Source organism: Rhincodon typus, chromosome 4 (assembly GCF_021869965.1).
Source record: "Rhincodon typus isolate 14 chromosome 4, sRhiTyp1.1, whole genome shotgun sequence".
In the NCBI taxonomy this organism is placed as follows: domain Eukaryota; kingdom Metazoa; phylum Chordata; class Chondrichthyes; order Orectolobiformes; family Rhincodontidae; genus Rhincodon; species Rhincodon typus.
The window spans coordinates 38259771-38265770 of NC_063335.1; the positions used below are offsets into that span (position 1 = coordinate 38259771).

The window sequence follows — 6000 nt, forward strand, 5'->3', positions numbered from 1 at the left end:
CATTAGCCAAGTACAAACTCTGATTTCCATGCCTGGTCTTTCAATGTCCATTTTGTTTGGAGCATTTGGTGTCATAGAAAGCTGAACGTTAATGAGTTGAGTTGCAACATTAGTGAGGCATTTAACAAGCTTTAATTCCAAACTTGCTGCTGCCTGGCAAGAACCTTGCCTCATCTCTCGGTAAATTCACGAAAGATGCAGGGCAATGCTCCCAGCATTGAGACGTGTCTCACCGCAACCTCACATGATTTTGCCCACACCATTCATACCCTTGTAAGATTCCTCCCAGTAACTGCCCATCTCTGTGCTAACAATGTGATTCACTGTTTTTTTCAATTGTATAGAAGTCATTGCTTATGATACACTGCTACTTCATGTTATCTTCATATTCCTTTAGATGCACACATTATGGAGACAGCCTCTGGCCATAAACATATTGACTAGTATGGTAAACTGAAACCACAGATAAAAGTGCATCAGAAAACCCTTGATGTAACAATTGGCATAAATAAATGAGGTTCCCCCCAACAAAACCCAACAACGTACGATTGGAAAGGGTTGAGATTTTAGAATGAATGTAATTGTAATGAGTGCAACACAATTTCACCACAATGTTACCAAGGGCTCAAGGATTAGACTATGAACAAAGTTTACATCAACTAGCTTCATAATGACTGGAATACACAAAGTTAAGAGATACTTGCCTTTATTGGTCAGTGCATTGAGTTGAGAGGTCATGTTGCAGTTTACAGGACATTGGTAAGGTCACTTTTGGAGTATTGCATGCAGTTCTGGTCTCCCTCCTATAGGAAGGATGTTGTGAAACTAGAAAGGCTTCAGAAAAGATTTACAAGGGTGTTGCCAGGGTTGGAGGGTTTGAGCAATAGGGAGAGGCTGAATAGGCTGGAACTATTTTCCCTGGAGTGTCAGAGGCTGAGGTTTATAAAATCATGAAGGGCATGGATAGGGTAAATAGGCAAGGTCCTTTCCCCAGGGTGGGGGAGTCCAAAACTAGAGGGCATAGGCTTAAAGTGCCTTCAAATGGAGCATTGTTAGAAGTTGGCTAATCTCATGGAAGGAGGTCTTGCAAAGCAGTTGTAGCATCCCTACCTCTAGGCCAGAAACTCTGAATTTGGCTGTCACTGTTTGGAAGATGAGTTTGTAATGTGACCAAACAAGTTAACTGTCAGTCTATAAACGTTCCATTGTGCCCACAGCCGACAGTAAAAGCGGGATTGGTCAGCCAACCTGAAGAAAGCAACGGTGAACTACTGCAAATATTTTACCCATAATTCATCTCTTGGTAAATGCATGAAAGATGCAGGGCAATGCTCCCAGCATTGAGACGTGTCTCACCGCAACCTCACATGATTTTGCCCACACCATTCATACCCTTGTAAGATTCCTCCCAATAACTGCCCATCTCTGTGCTAACAATGTGATTCACTGTTTTTTTGAATTGTATAGAAGTCATTGCTTATGATACACTGCTACTTCATGTTATCTTCATATTCCTTTAGATGCACACATTACGGAGACGTTGGACCAGTCCAACGGAAGTCCAAGGCTCAACCCTCAGAAATGAGGAGTGGAGAAAAGAGAGACAAAATCGCATGGGAAAAAGCACTGTACTTATTTTTTTTGTAAGGAAATAGGAAATATTGTTCCTTGTTGAAGAGTATTTGAACAGAACATAATCAGTCTTCCATTCACTATGTTACAAAGCTTATAAAACACCTAACTTCCTCATCTGAAGTATCTCTGTACCTCATGTCCTTAATGTGCATTCAGATGGATTGGCTCACATTCAAGCATACACTCAACTCACTAAACTAAGCTGTTTTTGTGCGTCTGGCTCCACACCGAATTACATTTTATTTCTGTTGGTTTAAGTATTTATAAAATTTTATAAAGTGCAAAATACCAATAAATTTCATAACAAATATTAAATTAACATTGGTATCAGAAAGCCGAATCAATGTTAATGATTTATTTCATTATGTAGCATAACCTTCATGCAACCTATTTTAATGCAAGTCAGCTTTTCTATTTTAAAACAATGTTTTTTTACATCGAACAAGATAAGAGAGTTCACTGAGGTCTGCAAATCTGTAATGTCTGTCTATGATCCTTGGTGCTGGGACACTGGCACAGCATCAACACTAACTTTAATTACAGAGGTATGCTCTGTAATTGAGAAAATGAACATCTGAGATTTAGAACAACTCGTAATCTGACTTCCAATTATACTCACTGCAAATTTCCTTTTAGAAGCTGAGTATTGAATATACTCTAGTTGCTCACTGAAATAATTATGACTTTTGTTTAAATTCAAGGAATAGACAACAATTTCACTAAAACACATCATATTATAAGATAGATACAGAACAGCACAGCGTTGAATTATGCATCCTTGTTCACCTATTACATTCATCATTGATCCCTACAGTGCAGAAGCAGGCTATTCAGCCTTTCAAGTCCATACTGATCCACTGAAGAGCATCCCACCTAGACCCACCCCCTATTCCCATAACCAACATGGCCAACACACCCAACCTACACATCCCTGGATACTATGAGCAATTTAGCATGGCCAACTACTTAACCTGCACATCTTGGGACTGTGGGAGGAAACCGGAGCACCCAGAGGAAACCCAAGCAGACACAGGGAGAATGTTCAAGCTTCACGCAGACAGTTGCCCATGGGTGGAATTGAACCAGGGTCCCTGTCACTGTGAGGCAGCAGCACAAACCACTGAGCCACCATGCCACCACACATCCATGCAATGGCACTCACCCACCTCATCCTCCCAAACTACTAACCCTTCTGGTCCTTTGCACTTCCTACTCATTCACTGGGGACATCTCACCATCTCTTCTGCTCTTGCATGACCTCTAACTGCTTTTCCATCCAATTCCATCAGATTCAGTTCCTCCTTTTCTCTCATTGAAGAAGGAATCGACCCACGGCTGATGTATCCATAGCATCCCGGCTGACATACATGTAATCTCTAGGTTCATTACACCTGTCCTGCAGAACTACCTGTGGCTAACCCCTGGACTGGAATCAGACGAGATCCTTCACTGAATGTGGAGGTAGTGTCTGACTGACCACAGTCCCATTTGACCCTACTAAAGTCTTTCACTCGACTTGACACAGACACTGCCCTGGACTATGACAAGCTGCCACCTCTCCCCTTGAGCTAAAAAGCAATACAAGCCAGAGGCCGGCAATGTCAAACTGAGCACAAAATAAGTAAGAAATGGAGCTAAGAGCAATAAAATGCATCCTGCACAGATGTGTGTTCCTGAGAGAAGCAAGTAAGTCACAAGTGTCCCTGAGCTCAAAAGTGGTGTGAATTGATCCTAAACTAGCCGTGATGAAGTGGTGTATGCTTTGGCGATGGTGACTTTCCTGGACAAAGGGTGGCAGAGGATGGTCTTCATGGAACATGCAGGGAAATGGTGAAGACAGTGAAGCAAGCAACATGATTGGGACATGGTAGGGGGACAGAGTCTCCCTGAACTAGCACAGCTGGTATGAGCATTGACCCACATTGTTGGCATCACTCTGCATCACACTCTAGCCATCTAGACAACTGCTCAACCAAGGGGAAGGCACACAATCGCTCATCACAATAATAGTTTCCTCTCATTGGAGATTGTGAATTTACAATATAGCCCCTAAAATGTGATAGACGCTGTGCCCTTGTGACTTGAGCAAGGAATACCAAAGAATGATTACCAAGTATGAAGCAAGGACAAAACAAATATTGCTCCATTTCCTACTTACATACTGAATAAATCTCAGAATACAACTCTTTATATCACTGTGCTCTATCCTATTTCCTAGGTTCTTTTTGGGCATTTTATAGTAGTCCCAGAAATCGAGAAAGCATTTTAAAAATCACACCTTTATCCATGACTGGAATTTACTTCTGATGCATTAAATCATGAAGCATGAATCAACACAAAGTGGTTAAAGAATGAGTAATCAGTTCCTGGTTTAATAAGATTCAAGCTGGAAGTAAATGATTTATAGTTTCCAATAACATTGGGAGGCAAGAGGCAGATTTGATGCCATGATGTTTTCCCACCCCACCAAATTTCCACATATCCAAAAAAATGAGATGAAATATATTAAGCAACCTGTATTATTCTCGTCTCCATACTGCATCAAAGGATATAGGGACACTGCAGAAAGTGGACTGGAGGTTTACAAAAGTGATATCAGCTAAGAAGAAAATAGACCTGTAAAACTAATAATTAAGAAATACTGATCCAACTTATCTCGTATACTTTAAGATGGAGGTCTGGTATGACCAGTACATCCATTTCAAGTATTTTTATTCTTTTTATATTTTTATTTTTATATTTTTATTCCCTTCTGGGACAACAGGCTGGCCCCTTTTCTCTAGAAAGGTAAAAGAAGTGTAATCTGATAAGATTATGAGAGGGCTTGACGATGTAGGGGAAACTAAAGCTAGGGGCCATATACATAACACAGTCAGTACTAAATCCAATAGGAGATTCAAGAGATAACTCTTTACCAAGACAGTGGTTAGAATGTGAACTTCTCTTACACTTTGAGCAGTTCAGATGAGAAACATAAGCAATTTTATGAAGAGGTTAGGTAAATCATGAGGGAGAAGGACTGATGTAGGCTCCCAGTTAAGCAACATGTTGACATTACAATTCACATTCTTTGTTTCAAATTCCTTCATGGTTTACCCACACACCATTTCCCTTATGTCCTCCAGCACATGACCCACTTCAGATGCCACCACACAGCGTATTCTATCCCTTGAGTATCCCTGATTTTGGCAGTCATGCCTACAGCAGTCTAGGCGTTAAATTTGGAATTTGTTCAGCTGTCTTTCCTCCTTTCAAGCATACCTTCAAACTTATCATTTTGACCAAACATTTGGTCATCTGCCTTCATTAATACCTCCTTCAGTGGCTTTGTGCCAAATTTTATTTGATAATATCCCTGTGGAGATCATTTTGCAAAAAGCAGGGACTATATCAATACAAGCTGTTGGAAACCGTTATTATTACATGCACATCACATATACCAGAAGGATGAGACACTTCAGACAGCACCAAAAAAGGGAAATACCTTTGTATCAGCTCTCATCTCTGCTGTGAGATATGTGGGTTCATGCCCACACCAGAAACTTTAGAACATCATCTTGTTGACATTTCATTGAGGGAGTGTCAGAGATACTACCTCTCACGTGAGACATTAAGCTGAAGTCTTGTCTGCCCTCTGTAAAACAGAAAGATTTGCAGTTATATTGAACCTTTCATGACCATCAGACAGCCAATGAAGTACGTTTTAATGTCACTGGAGAAAATTCAGCAGCTAATTTGTTCTCAGCAAAGCCCCCACAAACAGCTGGCTGACAATAACAAAATAAGATGTTTTCTGTGATGCTGACTGAGCAATCAATACTGTCCAGGGCCCTGGGAAACTTCCCCTGCTTTTCTTCAAAATAGTGCTATGGGATCTTCTGCACCTATCCAAGTTGGCAGATAGGGCCTTGGTTTAGCATCGCACCTAAAAGGCATCAATAATACAACACTGGAGTGTTAACCTTGATTTTTGTACTCAAGCTCTAGAGTGCAACTTTAACTTTCTGTCCCCAGTGAATAGTGGTACCAACTAAGCCATTGCTGAGACAGCCCTGACGTGGACATGAAACATCCCATGTCACTATTTGAATAGAAGGAGAATTTTTCTGGCATGCTGCCCAAGATATATAGCTACTTTATTTCCATACATTAGGACAAAAACCACACTTGAGAAGTATTCCATTGTCTGTGTCGTGCTTTGAGGTGCTCTGAAATGCATTATGTAAAGACAACAGTGTGGAGACTCCAGCATCGGCAGTTCTTACTATCTCTGATTATGTAAAGACAAGTTATTTGCCATTTAAACTCACTTGTTTGCTACACAATCTAAACCAATGTTATAAAAAGCCAGAGATAACAAGGTGT

The 6000-nt window shown here is 40.7% G+C and overlaps 1 protein-coding gene across 4 annotated transcripts in view; it reads right to left on the minus strand.

Annotated features, from left to right (window-relative positions):
* znf516 (zinc finger protein 516) overlaps positions 1-6000 on the minus strand; it is a 143420-nt gene that overhangs the window by 133043 nt on the left and 4377 nt on the right. For all 4 annotated transcript variants that reach the window (XM_048596285.1, XM_020516640.2, XM_020516632.2 and 1 more), the window contains exon 2: positions 5120-5269. The gene's annotated coding sequence lies outside the window, so the exon portion shown is untranslated. The remainder of the gene's footprint in view (positions 1-5119; positions 5270-6000) is intronic.